Raw genomic sequence first — 18,430 nt, forward strand, 5'->3', positions numbered from 1 at the left:
CTGCCTTCATCAGGACATTTCCCAGCACATACAATAAATGGGATCTCGTTTTTCACCCTCCCAGCCCAGCTTGTCCCAGAGCTCACCAGGGCTGCACAGTGAACACCACACCTGGGCCTGGCTGTGGCCACTGAAAGCCTCCAGGAAATGAGGCTGTGTCCCTGTCTGATGGACAAATCACCCATGAGGACAATGCAGGCTTGGTTGAGTCACTCATGGAATTTTCTCCTTCCCATCTGCAAGGCAGGGTTAGTGCCCCAGGAGACACCTGGCATGGGCCTCAGCATCAAACCAACACCTGAGGTGTGTAGATGTGTGAAATCTGCAGGTTTAGTGCTCTCTGCATTCCTCTGGGCATTCTGGATGGAGCCTGGAAATGTATTTTGTATTCCCAGCTCATTTTCCCCCGGCAGCTCCACGCTCTGGCTGAGGACAGCATTTCCCTTGGTACTGAGGCACTGAGGACACCTTGTCACCACAGAGCCCCTCCAGCCCACCAGAGCTGTGTGCTGAGAGCCCTTGCACCCCTGGGGGCTTCTCCCAGATTTCTGCCTGCAGGAACAGCTTGTAGGGTTAATGCAGGATTCCCTGAGAGGTGCTTTTCACAGCACAGGGGGTGTCAGGGGGGTCTCAGATAAGGTCACACGTGTTAAAACCAAGGCACCCCTGAGCTTTCCAGGCAGCCCTTGTGATCACAGCACTGATCAGTAATTCCTGAGCAGAGCCATCCCTAAGCTGGGGCTCCCTGTTGAGCAGGATGGCATTTTGGTCTGAGCCCAGTGCTCACAAACCCAGGTATTGACCAACTCCCTCCTGCCAAGGGACCCACGAGGCAAATCTTTAAAATATGAACAGATAATTCCTGGATTGTGACCAAATCCCCCCAGCCAGGCCACGAAGCTGAGTGCAGGGTGGGTAGAGCATGGGGAATGTGAGCTGCAAAACAGTTAAAGCCTTCTCTGAAGGGTTGGTGCCACATTATTTGCATGATTCACAGTTAACAGATGGGCTCCTGCCTATACTGAGGGGGGACCAGCTCTCCAATTACCATCATTAAATAATAATCATGACCATTTACACTGAAAGGAAAACAATTTTGTGATGACCCCATTACACCAATTTTTATTTCCTTGGTTTGTTTGTTTTAATTCCAGTCTTAGGGAAGAAGGTGTCTTTTCTCAATTCTCATTTACAGAATATGCAGCTGAGAGAGCTCTGCCCACCCACACACTTTAACATTTCAGATATCAGCATTTCCAAGCAGGCTGGCTGAACTCTTTCTAAACCTGTCTGGAGGAAACATGGTTGAAATCTTCACAGCAGAAGAGTGAAAAACAGTGATAGATACAAACACTGCCATCTCTGCTCTGCCACCCATTTCCACTGCATTTTTGAGGAAATCCTCTGTTTGGATGTATCTGTTCTGTACAGGACAGCACAGCACAGCAATCCTGAGCTGCTGACAGTTGTTCTGAAAGAACTATTGTAGTTTAAGCTAAAAAAATTAAAATCTTACAAGTGATACAAAAGCCATTCAGGTGTTTCTCCTTAATTCCTTCTCAACAGCAGGGACCTCTCTCTTGCCATGACTCCCTTGGCTTCCACCCCAAAGCATTTGTACCTCAGCATCTGCCATTTCCTGACACAGAGCCCATGGGTTGCCCTGTGCAATGTTATCCCCCTTTATTCTGCTGCACTGAGGCAATGAGCAGAGAGTTAAATCACATAAATCAATCCTGAAATCCTCTCTGATTCATGGGGAGCCCAGTTGTGTCATAGGTGGGACAGTCACAATACAAAGCAACGCTCCATTTTCAAAAGGCTTCAAACCCTGTTTTATTATAGCCTGCATGCTTTTTATACACTCTTACAAAACTCATAACTTTACATTTTACTCATTGGTCACCAGAGACAAACAAAGTGCTCATTGGAATAGGCAAGTTGCAGGTTTCTCTTATTTATTCTTCTTTCTTTCTTGGTTTCTACATCAACAACCTTGGTAGAAAATTCTTTCAGGGGTGAACATGGATCCTCTTATCAAACATGGATCCTCTCATCAAACATGGATCCTCTTATCAAGCTCCTCTCTGGCTCACAGAAGTCACTGTAAAACCTCTTCCACACAGTTGGTGCCTGGGGAGTGCTGAAGGGGAGAGCAGGCAGGATGAAGATGTGAGCAACAACTGCACAGTTCCCATTTTGTTTCACATGGGGCATCTTTATACAACAGTTTCTAACTTGTGCTGTTTTCATGAGAGAGTGGAGACAGGGTGTTTCCACTCCAGAGAGCCCCTCAGTCTGAGCTGTGGCAGCAATTCCTACATATTTCTAGTAAATCTAAATGGGGGGATGTTTCCATTTGATGCCTTTGTTTGTCTAATAGCAGCCCCAAGTTCCCTGTTCCCCAGCCTCTGGGTCAGTAGCAGAACAAGCTCACTGGGCAGTTCCACCTAATTATTGTTCATTTTTTTGGTGAAGAAAAGAATAAGCATCCCTGTGTGATTCTGCTTAACTGATGAGCCTGGTTATTAACAGCCAGTTTTGGTCCCCCTTCCAGCCTATGTGCCACAAAATACATTTCCCTTCTGTCTCCAGGATCAAGCTGTCTGGGAAGAAACTGTTCTGTGAAAACACTGGACAAAAAGCTTATTGAACAACCCTTCCTTTTGAACAGAAGACTGATCTCTCTTTTTATTTTTAGCCTGCCTATTAACAACAAATGTTGCTCTATTGCCTCACTTTTCATAGCTGAAGATATGTTTTCAATTTGGAGAAAGATCTTCACCCAGAAAGATTCACCACATGGTTCTTTTCCTCTGCCTTGCTCTACACAACCTCTCTGAGTTCTCACTGGATGCAGGTTTATCCATTGTGAAAAATGTGTATTTTATGATTGGCTTTTCACAAATATTCAAATGAATATTATATGTGTTGTGTTAGAAAGTTATGCTGTATTAATTCTCTTCAGTAGTGTGTTAAATATAGTTTTAGGTTTTAAAAATTGTTAAAATAGAAACTATGCTGTGTAGGATACTTTTTTAAAGAAAGGATTTGCACTGGGATAGCAGCCACAGGACACCTGAATCTTTCAGAGAAAAAGAATTTATTGCTCCATTATCAGAAGAAAGGAACTTCTTCCTGCCTTGAAGGCGCTGTTAGGATTCAGAGGAAAAAGTTGACACTGCCCAGACAGAATCCTGTGTTTGAATGGAATTTATGCATCATGGATAAGATGTATGAATATGCAACAGGCTGTTGCTTTTAAGGGTTAATCCTCTGTTAACGTGGGTCCTTTTTCGGCCTCGTGCTGCCCAGAAAAAGGTACCCGGCCTGTCTGTAACTCTTTGTTTCTATTGTCTCATATTATCCTAATTCAAATTGCCCAAATTATTATTACTCTAATTGTATTACTATTTTTATAACCATTAAACTTTTAAAATTAAAAAAAACCCCAAGTGATTGTCATTTTTCACATCCATGCTCCAGACTGACTTTGCAGCAAGTCCCAGCTTCTAAAACCCCAGAACATTTCTAAACTTCTAAAACTTTTCCAGTGCCTGGGCATCAGCTCCAAACTCTGACCACGCTGCCACGTGGATCTCGTGCTGGAATCAGGTGATGCTCAATGAGGACAGAGGAGCTTTTGTCCTCCTCCTCTTTGGGCAGCAGCTGGGAGTCCCTGGCTGCAGGGAGGACACTGGGAAGAGGCAGGGTGTGGATGCCAGGCTGTGCTGAAGATGGCTTTTGTCCCTCAGTAATAGCAGCCTCCTTGAGCCAGGTCTCATGAGCTCTCAGAGGTCTATAACACACCCAAGATAGCTCAGCTACCTTTGGAAGCATTAAATCAGCAGGATGGCTTCTGTGGTAGTGTTGGAAACAAAAAGATTTAATAAAAGGCAAAATAACAAACAGAAAAACCGAGCCAGGTGCAAGAGGTTCTTGCTCCTGGTAAAACACCCCACAAAAGGATTAGTTCCTTTGTTCTCTTCTTTTTCTGGTAAATTGCTCAGGTGGGACTTTCTGGCTCCTGTCCAATTGGCCATCCTTAAGTTTGAGGTGAAGTCCCCCAGGTGCTATGAGGTGGCTTTTTCACCTAATTGAGGAGAGAAACTTCTGGGCTTCTTTCCTTTTTGAGGGGACAAAGGAGAGTTTTGTCACTCCATTAACAGGGAGCACATTCCTATATCTCACCCTTTCTATACATCTAAAAAGAAGGAGGAGAAAGGAACATGAACTGAAAAAGTCTCACCCTTGTCGACAATTTGTAGTTATGCCAATAATTTTTAAATTTGGTTCTAATTTTCTATCTTAACTTTGGTGAAGTGTTTTCCTAGGTGAGCCTCAAATTTCTGGCTATATATGATTTGAACATAGAGATAGATTAAAAACTTTTTGACACAACAACATTCCTATATCCCTGTGGTATTTAAGCAGCAGTTCCATGTGCCCAGATTAAGGGACATTTAAAACATCCCAGCTCAGCTCTGCACACCTGACTCCCCCTGGAATTGTAGAGGCATTCAACTGCCAATGGCTTTAGGGAGTGTCAGGTTTGTGTCAGTGTCTATTCAGTGCTAGTACTGTTCTCTGTAAAGATTTCAAATTCTCTATTTCCACTTCTGGAAGGGAGAGGAGCTTTCTGTTTTACCCAGCAAAATCCCTGTCCCCATTCCCAAGGATTTTAGTCCTGTGCTACAGGGAGGACAAGGCACATTATCTGCTCCTGCATACAATTTATTATCAACATTTCTTCCTGCTTCAGCTCTGCTTCTGATGACAGGCCCAAAATAACAAAGAAAAAGAGGAGAAAGTGCAGGAATAATGTGCTGGACTGCACTTTAAGTGTTTTTCTTAAGCTGCACCAGGAGCAAGTAGAACCTGTGTGTGATGGTCTGGGGCTCCCAGCAGAGGCCAGTCCTGCAAAGATTATCCTGGGAATAAACATGTGCATTAAAATGGGACCAGAATGTAAGAGAATAGAGGAAATCTCCATGGCCATGAGCTTGGAGCAGACTCAGAACCATCAGCTATGAGATTTCTGTAGAAATTTCTGTAGAAATTTCCATGTGTGGACCCCAGCAGACTGCAGGAGTGCCCTGCCTGGTTTAATGCAAACAGTTGAATTAATCTTACAGATAACTGTGAGAGTGCAGCTTAAATTCCACTGGGGATCAGTAAAGTCCAGGCCCTGCAGAAGAACTTTACAGCACCCTGCAGTGTAATCAACTCTGCTGATTTAAATATAAGTCCTCTGAAGGGAGTTTAAATCTCTGAATCTTCCTGAACCAGCTGATCTCCTTTCAAGAAGAAGGAAGATTTGTACCACTATTTTTTCTACTCATAAAATGCCTCTTGCCCTTTCACATTTTGAAATATTTAATTTTCAGTGCCCATAAATCCACAAGGTACCTTCATGTTGTGTAAAATACACAGACACTTTGCAGTGCATGACCTGTGGTATAGAAGCTGCCTTCTCCCATCAAATGTTTCCTGTAGGCAGGAAAACACTTTTTAAAAGAAAATAAAACAATCTGGAATTCTCTCCTGCTCTTTGTCCCAGGAAAGCACAACATCAGACCTGATGGTAAGACAAGGTCCACAAAAGAATTACTCTTTCCAAAGGAATCCAAGACAAAGTCCACAAAAGAATAATAAAGGAATCCTGTGTTCATAGAACCTGGCACATCAGCCTCTGCATTCCCAGGTTCCTGTGTGAGGAAATGGTGGCTGTCACTTTCAGAGACACATCCTGTTCTTCCTGGTGCTGGGAGATTGAGGTCTTGCTCAGATCTGCTGACATGTGAGGATTCTCTTTGTTGCCCTGCTTGTGGCTGTCACAGCACATCAGGTTCATTACCAGCTGAGGTAAGATTTGTTTTATGAGCCTGACAAGAAATGTTGAAGTGTCTGAGGTGCTTGGGATAATTCATCTGAGAGAGAGGGTGAGCTCCTTGCACTGGAAAATGCCTGTGTGCTGGAAAGAGCTGCAGCTGAAGGGAGAGCAGATGTACAGAAGAATTCCATCACAAATGATTGCACCATGTCACCTTCCCTTAATGACCTTGGCCTGCCACAGCCAGGTGAGGGATGCAGCTGCCAAGCTGACATTTCCCTCAGGAAATTCTCTGTCCCTCACCTGGTTCCCCCCCTCCCTTCACTTGCAAAATCTTTGATAATTAAATCACTGAGAAGGCAAATGATCTGTTGGTATAATTCATTTGATAATTCAGCCTAAGCCCCACATTTCTCTTTGCACAAATGAAATTAGCTCTGCTCACAAAAGATCTGCTCCTGAGCTACCTGCTCACTCACACAATCCCTTTCCTAATTAGATGGCTGATACCAGCAAAGCATGGCTTTCTTCCCAGCACAGGGAAACCAAAGAGGTGCTTTTCACTGGAGAGGTCCTGGAGACCCTGATGTAAAGGAGAGGGAGAGATTAATTCTGATTTCTTATTCTTTTTCTCCCATCACTCAGCTATGCTTCCTTTTCTTTAGTGTGTGTTTCTGAGAGAACGGAATGAAGTTTTCATAAATCCCTATTTAGAGAAGAAGAGCAGTCAGGTTTGGCATGGAGAACACAGACTTTTTGATAAATACCTTTTTGAAGAAGAGCAGCATCCAGGTTTGGCCTGGAGAGCACAGCTTTCCCCTGCTCTGGAAGTGCCAGCAGACACCTTTTTCCCATTGCATCCCAGTCCAGCTGCTCCAGAGGGATGCAGCACCTGCAGGGAGGGTTCCACTTGAAACAAACCCCATGGATTTCTGTTGTTGCTGCCCATGGATGAAGCTTGAATGTTTTTTCCATTAGAAATCAGAGGGGTGTAATGGTCCTTGGCTCTGCACCCTCCCACTGCATTCTCCAACCACGAATCCCCAAAGCTCTCTGGGACTGCAGAGATAAAAGCAATGCTCTCTGTAATTAATATGTTTGATAAGTAATGGGCAGCCAGTTAGAACCCAGGAGATGCAAGGGATGGCAGAAATGGCTGAGGATGGCAGTGAGAGAGGGGTCAGAACAGGAGCTGAGCAGGGACTGGGCTGGGATAGGAGCTGCTTGTGGCTCACAGGGCAGGTTCACTGGGACTCCAGAAGAAAGGGGCAAATGAAAATCAACACCCTAAAAAGCTGTAGCTGACATAAAAGGGTCCTGCTGCAGCATCAGCACTGCCAGAACTTTACATGGGCAGCCAGCACCCAGCTGGGGCTGACCAACAGCCCCAGGATGAGCTTCTGTCCCAGCCTCACTGCTCAGATTGTACAGAGCTTCAGAAGCAGCTGTCATGTGCTGGGAAGGATGAAAGTTGGACAAGAAAGTCTCACAGACATGTGTGCTTAGCAGAAAGATTTTTAAATGTAGAGTCTGAAGAAGGAATACAGATGGAAGCAAGTTTTGATATAGAAGAAAAGAATTGCTGAGCTAATCTCACTGGATAACCAAGGGTGTGTTAGTTACAAGGGGTTTTTATGGCTTAGAGCAAAGGATAAACCCACCCCAAACAAGAAGATGTTTTTACCAAGCAGAAAGACAGCACAGGCAAACAAGGCAGCAAATGTTGCAAGTAGAAAAAAGGTCTCAGAATTTCCCACTGCAAGAAAACTGAAAAACAACTTCTAGTTTAAACTGTAATGTACTGACTGTTAGTGATTGGAGAACAGTAAAATGAATATGGTAATTACAGTAGTTATGATAGGCTAGAGATAATAGTTAAGGTATAGATTGGTTCTGCTGTATTAAGATGCTCAGCAAAGTATAAAATGCATTGTAACCTAAACCAAAGGGTGTCCAGGGCTGCCTGCAGCTGGAGCTGGCAGCTGTGGGCACAGCTCTGTCACCCACAACCCTGGATGCTGTAACTCTTGGATAGAATAAACTGCATTTTGGAGAGCCCCTGGAGTCCCACATCCCTCATTCAGGCTCTTCCAGTCATGCTTTGTCCCAGACCAACAAAACCAGATCAACCCTGCTCTGATCTAGCTTCTAGTTGGTGGCTGGCTAAACCAGTGTTAGCTGCTGCCCTCCTGATCATCTGGTGTCACATTTCCCCCTGGATTCAGCCCAAACCACCACATTTTAATTTGGGGGAAAGGCAAATCTCTTTGTTGTGTTTGACCTAAACCTCCAGCTTGCCTGTAATTCTCAGGGAAGGCTTTGCTGTCCCGTGCTTGCAGAGCCAGGGCCCAGCTCAGCAGCACAGCTCGGCTGCCTCAGCTCCCTCTGAGACCCTCACATGTGCCTCCAACACTGGAACAGTTTCCTTATGGGAGCCTGAGGCAATCAGGGAGGAGAAAAGGGGGGAAGCCATTCCAAGCCTTGATTTCTGAAGAGGAGAGCACCACAGGCTGATTGATACCCTCACACTAACAGCAGGCAAACCCAGCTTTCCTGGCTTCTCTATTCAGATTTTGCCTGTAACTCATTGAAGCACAAAGGGCTTAGACTTCAGGAACCCATAATGACTGAAAAGAGAAATAAACATGTTGTACTACAAACTTATACACATTTGAAGTCTTACAATTTCTCTACTACACCTTACAAGTATCAGCAAACATTAGGAAAACAACAAGGAAATTATCACTTTTATTTAAGGTACTCTGAATGGCCAGACCTGGCCTTTGTTTAAGAATTGTTGAAGTTGGAAAAGTCCTTAAAATTCATCAAGTCCAGCCTTTGGCTGAATACCACCAATAGTACTGGAATTTTAACCTGAAAAGGAAAAATATGCTTTAGACTGTGCAAAAGGCCTGTTTTCACCTGAGTGCTTTTTGTGCTGTAGTATCAGAACAAGGCAAGGGAAGTCTGTGTGTTGTGCCAAAGATGCCAGGCAGTCCTATCCAAGTCTGTGTGCTGAACTTCACAGACTCTGGACTCCCTTAGCAAGTGAGGCAATCTTTGTTTCTTCAAGCGTGGCAGAGAACTGCCTGCTGTGATGTCCCTGCTGTCATTTTGGTGTTCACATCTGCTATTTTCACTGCTGGTGGATTTCCTGACTCAATGGGGCTAAGAACTTCCCTGAATGACTCTTTCTCTTATTTTTCCCCCCTGATATTGCTCTCAGGTTAACTCTCCTTTCCCTTTCTTCATGTCAGCAAACAGACTAAAAACATTTCCTACAGCTCCCAACTGTGCTTGCTCTTAGTGAAACATCAATTCCAGGCTCTTTAAGAGCAGCTCTCCCTCTGTTTGCTCCTTCCCTCACTCTCCCTTCTCTCCAGGCTGTGCCTGTGCTCCCTGCTCGGAGTCACCCAGCCCCGAGTGCTGCTGGCACGGGGCCACCTCACACCCCAGATGGTGCCACCTGCTGCTCCTGCCAGGGGCTCGGGAGACCAGCTCCTCATTCCAGACACAAATCCAAATGTTGGGGAAGAGGAAACGGGAAAGCCTTATAAATATCAATATATAAATATATATTATATTTACATATAATATATAAAAATATAATATATAAAAATATAATATAATATAATATAATATAATATAATGTAATATAATATAATATAATATAATATAATATAATATAATATAATAATATAATATAATATTTATATATTCTCTTTTGCCTGGCCAAAGATTTTGAGAATATGGAAACTAGAAGCGAGATTGAAATGAAAGCAAGCTTTGAGATACCTCAGTTACTGAACAACTGGAAAACAATGGCATGGCCAGCTGAAGGTGATCCCCTTTTGATGGAACAACACCCTCTGCTTGCAGACAGGCCCAAGGCTCAGAGCAGACCCTGCCAGCTTGGCAGAAGGGCCCAAAGAGGAGTTTTTAGGGTTTAAAATGTAACACAGGATGGTGATGTAATGATTCTTATAGGCTGTATGGAAATGCTATAGGATTTGTATCTTGTACTAGATTGGTTAGTGAGAATCAGAATATTCAACACAGAAGAAGATTTATTGTATTGTAATGGGAACCTTGCTCTCATCCTCTTTACCACGTTCTTGCCTTCTTTCTTGTCACTGTCATATTTTCTGAAAAATCCCTTTGCCCAGGATTTTCTCCTGGGGAGTTGAGAAGCCTCAGAGAGAAATGAAAACAATAATTATCTGATTGCTTCTTCTGTGTTTTGCTGCTTTGGAATGTGGCCTGGAGATGGTTTACCAACAGGTGAATGTTTGATTGGTTTCATGTGAATTGTTTTAACTTAATGGCCAATCACGGCCAGCTCTGTCGGGACTCTGGAGAGTTACGAGTTTTTTATTATCATTCTTGTTAAGCTTTCTGTATGTATCCTGTCTCTATTCTTTAGTATAGTTTAATAATATATTATATTATATTATATTATATTATATTATATTATATTATATTATATTATATTATATTATATTATATTATATTATATTATATTATATTATATTATATTATATTATATTATATTATATTAAAGAATAGGGACAGGATCCTTACAGAAGGCTTAACAAGATACTAATGAAAAACTTGTGACTCTCCAGAGCCTCAACACAGCTGGCTGGGATTGGTCATTGAGTAAAAACCATTCACATATTGGATAAACAATCTCCAGCCACATTCCAAAGCAGCAAAACACAGGAGAAGCAAATGAGATAATATTGTTTTCCTTTTTCTCTGAGATTTCTCAGCTTCCCAGGAGAAGAAACCCTGGTGAAGGGATTTTTCCAGAAAATATGACAGTACCAGGATGCCTTCACCCCTCCTGAAGACATCTTTGTTCAGCATCACCTGAATCTGCTCTGGGCTCCCTGGCTGAGGCATGGAGCAGGCTGCTGCTCACAAAGGTGTAGTAGCACCTCTCCTCCTTGCAGCTGCTGTCCTGCTGATGACTGTCACTTTGGGGCTGGTTATTCTTGGTTCTATCCACCCCATGGTCTGTGGGTTTTTTCCAGCTGGTGTGGTGAACATAAAGGAACCAAAAGCTCTTTTGCCAGCTGGTGTGATGCAACCTCTGCCAGCTTCTGAGGAGCTTGCTGGTGGTTGTTTGGAATGGTACTGCTCCACTCACACTGTGCTCTTTGGTTCAGTGCTCTAGAAATGTGGATTTAGGGCTTTAGGTCTTGTAAGTTGTGATTTTGCTTATGGATCCTATTGTACCCTCTGGAGACTTCATAGCACCAGAGATTCTACAATAGGGCAGCCAAACCAATGAATACTTTTCTCCTGCTGTGGCTGAAACCAGTATGGGCTGGCTACAGCGAAGATGTTATCCTGGAATGTAGGCACACAGTTTGGGGTCCCTGGGATGGGGCTGTGCTGTGTGCACACAGTTTGGGGTCCCTGGGATGGGGCTGTGCTGTGTGCACACAGTTTGGGGTCCCTGGGATGGGGCTGTGCTGTGTGCACAGTTTGGGGTCACTGGGATGGGCTGTGCTGTGCTGCAGGCACAGTTTGGGGTCACTGGGATGGGGCTGTGCTGTGTGCACACAGTTTGGGGTCCCTGGGATGGGGCTGTGCTGTGCTGCAGGCACAGTTTGGGGTCACTGGGATGGGGCTGTGCTGTGTGCACACAGTTTGGGGTCACTGGGATGGGGCTGTGCTGTGTGCACAGTTTGGGGTCACTGGGATGGGGCTGTGCTGCAGGCACAGTTTGGGGTCACTGGGATGGGGCTGTGCTGCAGGTACAGTTTGGGGTCACTGGGATGGGCTGTGCTGTGTGCACACAGTTTGGGGTCACTGGGATGGGGCTGTGCTGTGTGCACACAGTTTGGGGTCACTGGGATGGGGCTGTGCTGCAGGCACAGTTTGGGGTCACTGGGATGGGGCTGTGCTGCAGACACAGTTTGGGGTCACTGGGATGGGGCTGTGCTGTGTGCACACAGTTTGGGGTCACTGGGATGGGGCTGTGCTGCAGGCACAGTTTGGGGTCACTGGGATGGGGCTGTGCTGTGTGCACACAGTTTGGGGTCACTGGGATGGGGCTGTGCTGCAGGCACAGTTTGGGGTCACTGGGATGGGCTGGCCCAGCCTCATCCCCAGTGGGCACAGCTGTGAGCAGCAGGTGAGCAGCACTGGCAGCAATGAGCCATGGAGTGCCCAGGTGTGCTGAGCAACCACCAAAGGGAGCAGAGGGCACACAGGGGCAGTGCATCAACGTGAGGGGGGTAAAGGGTTGGGCTAAAGAACAAGAGGAGCAGATGCTTGCAGCCTTCTGAGGTAGCATGGGGCTGCTATGTGAATTGTGGCCAGCTTGATTGTGGTGCTTGCTGCAACACTGGAACCAGTTCTTATTGATGGGCAAGTGAATGGAGGTATGTGGAAAGGTCAGTGCATGGCATATGTGTGCAGACAATCTAGAAAATGGTGCTACTTTTTGGGATGCCCACATCCAGCTGGATTGTGGCTAAACTGGAGGGAGGAGTTCGGGTGGGGAGTAGCCAAGTTGAAAGTGTGATGAGTGATTGTTTCATATTAGCAAGTATAATTTGGGTTTGAGCTCTCCTTTCCTTTGGGGCAAAGGGATGTATGAAGGTGTTTGGGAAATGCAAGACAGAGAACAAATATTATGCAAAGGAAAGGCTCACAGAGCCCCTGAAGAGTAATAAGATAAAGCTGAGCTCTACCTCCTCTGCAACTTGAAGTTAGTTTGAGAAGCCAGAATTAGAAAAAGCCCAAGAGACTGTGTGTGCTCATGCTGGGACTTGTCCAGCTCCTGTCACTGTGGCAGAAACACAGAAATGCCACCTACCACATCCCACAGCTGTGAGCTGTGCCCACCCTGTCACAGCTCTGCTCCAACACCCCCTGACCCAACATGACCCCTGCTCTGCAACACATCCAATGTGTGCAGTGACACAGCTGCCATCCACAGCCTTCTAAATCCTGCAGTGGATTAGAAATGTATTTATAGGAGCTGAGATGAATATTAATAAGTAGTTCCTCCCTGAAATCTAAATGTCTCCTAAAATCACCAGCTTTTCAGCCAACATAAATTAGCATAAAACTACTGCTAATCTGTGTCCTGGGTGAGGGGTTGGAAAGCAGCCCTGCAGCACAGCAACTCAGAGTCTAATTAAAAGCACCAGCTCAATCAGTAGTTCAGTGGATGGGACCTCCTGTCTATTAATTAGCAGGATGCTGCTGTAATCTCATCCCTCACCAGGCAGATCACTCATATCCCCTTTAATGGCTCCAAGTGGTCACTACAAGTCCTTCTAGATGTGTTTGCCATAGCAGTTGCTTTGCCCTGTGGAGGGATAATCAATAGTTTGTCTCTTGTCAAGAAAACTCACATTGGTGAAAATGTGCCTGGGTTTGGGGTTTGTTCAAGTGCTGGGAAGCCTGAGCAGGGTTCTCCATTTCAGATCTCAATTCTCCACTTTGTAGATGTGGAAGCACAGGTTTAAGAAGATTCTGGACTCTAACCTGGGCAGGTATCTCTCATGTAGACCAGGTAAGACACAGTCACCAGACTGTGGGCTCTTTCTCAGCACAGAGCTGAGCCATTGACAGGAACATGAGGGAAAAGCATGTGGGCTGTGGCTTGTCTGAATTCCTACTCTAGCTTCAGTCCTTGGGGTCCTGCTGTGTCCCTGGGCACCCTGGAACTGTGGCTGATTTCTGTTTCTGTTCCAGAGTGGATGTAAATCGTTATTGGGACCAGGCTGATTAAAAAGGAAGTCTTGACTGTGTTTATAATTGTGCTGGGGGTATTTTTGAGGTTGTTGGATAGAAGAGGGAATAGGATGGGGGTGGAGAGGGTTACTAGGGTTAAGAGTATGAATGTGTTTAGGACCAGTGAGAGGTCCATTACTTTCACTTGGACTTGCATCAAGATGAGTTTTGCTCCTTCAAAAGGGGCAGCATAGCAAATCTGTAGGGAACATCAGACCTGCTCCCTGACAGCCTCTGAAAGTCCAGGAGAACTTTGCTTAAAGCACCACTGAAAATGTTTCTGCATTTAAACCCTAATCAGTTGTTGTTGGAGGCAGAGGGAAATATTAACAGCAATTCACTGCATAAAGTAGGAGCTCTTCTAGAGCTGGCTGAAATGAATTCCTGGGCATGGGGATGTGAGAAGATGGGCAGAGGGCAAATGGATTTGTGCTGCCTGAAATGCCAGAGTGTGTGAGAGCAACACTGTGCCTTGGACAGCACTGCTCAAAGGAAACCACCTGCACCCAGCCTGCAGGGGTGGGAGAGAAGAGGGACTCTCTGACACTGCTAAATCACAGTGATCACTGACCATGTGCAGTGGGGTGAACTTCCATGTGCCAGCACTGAGAGGCCAGCAAGAATTCCATGGGAAGAGTTAAAGGCTACTGAAAGAGCAGGAATTTCATGGGATGAGTTAAAGGCTATTGAAATGGGTAAGAATTCCATGGGATGAGTTAAAGGCTACTGAAATGGGTAAGAATTCCATGGGCTGAGTTAAAGGCTACTGAAATGGGTAAGAATTCCATGGGATGAGTTAAAGGCTATTGAAATGAGCAAGAATTCCATGGGATGAGTTAAAGGTTATTGAAATGAGTAAGAATTTCATGGGATGAGTTAAAGGCTACTGAAAAGGCAGGAATTTCATGGGATGAGTTAAAGGCTACTGAAATGGGTAAGAATTCCATGGGCTGAGTTAAAGGCTATTGAAATGGGTAAGAATTCCATGGGATGAGTTAAAGGCTACTGAAAAGGCAGGAATTCCATGGGCTGAGTTAAAGGCTACTGAAATGGGTAAGAATTCCATGGGATGAGTTAAATACCCATTACTGAGATGGGTATTTTGGGGGATACCATGAAGGTGTCTCTACTGCAGAGTGGTTGGCTGGAGTCTAAAACACCCAGGTGTTCTCTTCAGCCTCTGAGCTCCTTCAGAGGTTTGGCTGCAGTGGCACAGTGTGGAGTCTTTGCTCCTTTTTTGCCAGGGTTGGGATTAAATGCCCAATATGAGATGCTATTTCTTATTTGGGCTCAGATGTTTATTAGTTTTTATCTTTGTCACAGTCTCACAAACCCTGAGTTCTACAGCACTTCAGTCTAACAAACTAAAAATGGAGCCCCATCTCTCTCTATAAGGCCTTTTAAGGATAAACTGTCCAATTAAGAAATGACACCTAAATTATTTTACTTTTATGTAGGGCGATAGAATATAAGAAAATAAAGATAGTGTAGAAACTCACCTTACCCTTAAGGAGCTGCAGCTGGGCCAATGATCAAAGATTGGGAACAGGCCACAGCTGTGACCAGTGAGAAGAAGATGCTATAAAAGAGTGGGGTGGTGTTGAGAAGGGAGCTGGAGTCACTTGGTCACTTTGTGAAGAAGCAAGAGTCAGTGCTCTGAGGAGCTGCCCATGAGAAACACCAAGAAGGTGTGAAACTTTTGTGATAAGGACACAACAGTAGGGAACCCCTGTGATAAGATGATAACACTTTTAACCCAATAACCAACCACCCATGGCCTGCAATGGGGACTTTTTTTATCCAATTACACAAAACCACCCAAACCCATGGAGAAGAAGAACCTGCCTCTGACCCAGCTTCTGACCCACCTTAGCTTTATATCTATTACTGTATTCTAAACCCTTAGCTCTAAGTTTTCCACCCTGTATTAGCACACACTTCTATTCAAACTCCACACCCACAATCCCAGCTCTGTCATTCCATTTTGGAATCCCTCTCCACAGCCTCAGGCCAATGCAGTGTTCTCTTGGGGGTCAGTGCCTGGCAGCACAGACAGTCTGACATTCTCAGCAGCCAGGGTTCCAGCAGAGCTTGTCCCTGCTGAGGCAGGGAAGGCAGCTGGGCCCCGTGGCTGTGACAGCCCCGTGGCTGTGGCAGCTGCTGGGAGCTCAAACCCTTCTTGGATTGCCATCTGCTGGCACCGCATTTAACTGCTGGGGACAGAGGGGACACTGCAAACCGGGACAGAAGGTGAAGTGTCCTGTGACTCCTCCTTCAAGTGTCTTCCTTGGGCTGACCCCATGAGGTGCATTACAGCTGTTTCAATGCAATATTACTGTGTTAAACCATCTCTGGAGGTTTTTACCCCTGAAATAGCTCAAATTATAAATTGGTGTAGCCTAAGGAAGGGCTATTGTGCTTCTGATCCTGAATGAGTAACCATTCAGAATGGTTTGAGAGAAGCTGAAGAGGGGGAGAAAGATGTGATGAAAGGCTCGTGGGGGAGATAAGGCCAGGGAGATCACTCAGCAATTACTGTCAATCAAACGGATTCATCCTGGGGAAATTAATTATTACAAATCAAATCAGAGCAGGGCAGCGAGAAATAAAAGCAAATAATGAAATACCTTCCCCCCACCCCTCCCTTCTTCCTGGGCTCAGCTTCTCTCCTCACACATCTCACTCCTCCCTGAGCGCTGATGGTGCTGCGCAGTTTTTGGGGTTTTTTCCCATTTTTAATTGCGCTATCCCAGAGCCGCTGCTGCCGGCGCTGGTGGTGTCGGTGTGCGCCGGTCACCCCGGTGTGCAGGGACAGCTCTGACAGCAGCGCCAGCGCTGCCAGCCCGAGCTGCGCCGGTCCCGCTGCTCGGTGCCACCACCGGGTGGCACCGCGGGTCCCTCGGGTGACCGAGCCCGCACGGACACCGCGCCCGGGGCGCTGAACTCACAAATATTGGAGCCTCACCAGTGTCTCCTGTCCTTTCTTCCACACTCCCAGGGACGCGGTGTGTGCTAATGTCACTGTCTGCGAGTGGGGTGAGCTAAAGGATCACTGAAATGAGCATTTTGGGGAGTACCACAAAGGTGTCTCTGCTGCAGAGTGGTTGGTTAGGGTCTAAAACACCCGGGTATTCTCTTTAGCTGGGATGTGTGACATAATTATTTAATAGATTAATTAATATTTAATATTATCTAATAAAATAATAGATACTATAATTATATATTAGACAATATACTAAATAATAATATATATTAAATATATGTTATAATTTTAAAAAACTAATAATATTTATTAAATATATATACTAAATATAAATACCATATAAATACCATACCATATACCAATACTAAATAATAATACTATATATAAATATATACTAAATAATCATATATAATAAATATATATTATAATTTTAAAAAACCTAATAATATATACTAAAATTATATACTATACAATATCTACTATACCTACTACAATAATTTAATAGTATTTAATATAATTTAATACTTAGTAGAAATAATATATGCAATAATAATAATTTAATAGTATTTAATATAACTTAATAGAAATATATTATACTTAATAATAGAATAGAAATATATAATAGAAGTATATGATATTTAATAATAGTTTAATATAAATTATTTAACATAATGATTTTGCTGGAGTATGTGACATAATAATTATAATTACCATATAGAATTATTTTTTTAATAATTATAAAAATATAATAATTAGCACTGCAGGGAGCACAACCAGACCTCCCTGCAGGTCCTCTCTCCATGGAAGAGGTGAGGAAGGAGGCCTGGAATGGATGTCCTGTCCCACAGTGAAGTGAGGGAAAAGTGCCATCAAGAAGAATATGAAAGAATCTCTGGCTTGACCAGCCAGGAGGTCACTGGGCCTAAAAGTGAAACAAGCCCTGCCTTTCATAACTCTCTGCCAGGGTTATGGCCACAGCCTGAGCCCACAAACTGGAGATTTGGGCTGCTCAGCAGAGCTGGGGCTGCAGGGTGAGCACAGTGGAACCAGTCATGGCCATGGCCAGGGCTGTTCATGCTGGGTGGGCCCAGAGTTAAACTGGGTTTAACTGGGCAGAGTGCTCCCTGTGCAGGGCTGCTCATGCTGGGTGGGCCTGCAGTTAAACTGGGTTTAACTGGGCAGAGTGCTCCCTGTGCAGGACTGTTCATGCTGGGTGGGCTCACAGTTAAACTGGGTTTAACTGGGCAGAGTGCTCCCTGTGCAGGGCTGTTCATGCTGGGTGGGCCTGCAGTTAAACTGGGTTTAACTGGGCAGAGTGCTCCCTGTGCAGGGTGGGCTCACAGTTAAACTGGGTTTAACTGGGCAGAGTGCTCCCTGTGCAGGGCTGTTCATGCTGGGTGGGCCTGCAGTTAAACTGGGTTTAACTGGGCAGAGTGCTCCCTGTGCAGGGTGGGCTCACAGTTAAACTGGGTTTAACTGGGCAGAGTGCTCCCTGTGCAGGGCCATTCATGCTGGGTGGGCTCACAGTTAAACTGGGTGTAACTGGGCAGAGTGCTCCCTGTGCTTGCAGGGCCCAGAAATGTAAGGATCAAATGGAAAATATTTGCTGGGTTGCCTAGAGAGTGGAAGGCACCTAATCCAACAGGCAGTTTGGGTTTCTAATTGGAAACAGAGCAAAACCTGGGCTCAGAGCAGCAGAGCATCTCATGGATACAGAACCAAACAATGGCCTGTCAGTGTTTGTGGCTCACCCTGGCTCTGCACTGGGGCTGCATCAGCTGAGCTGCAGCTCTGGGAGTTAGAGCAAAGCAGGAGCTGGGCAAAAGCTGTGCCTGTAGCAATTATATCATAATAAA

Source organism: Agelaius phoeniceus, chromosome 14, assembly GCF_051311805.1.
Source record: "Agelaius phoeniceus isolate bAgePho1 chromosome 14, bAgePho1.hap1, whole genome shotgun sequence".
Classification (NCBI taxonomy): domain Eukaryota; kingdom Metazoa; phylum Chordata; class Aves; order Passeriformes; family Icteridae; genus Agelaius; species Agelaius phoeniceus.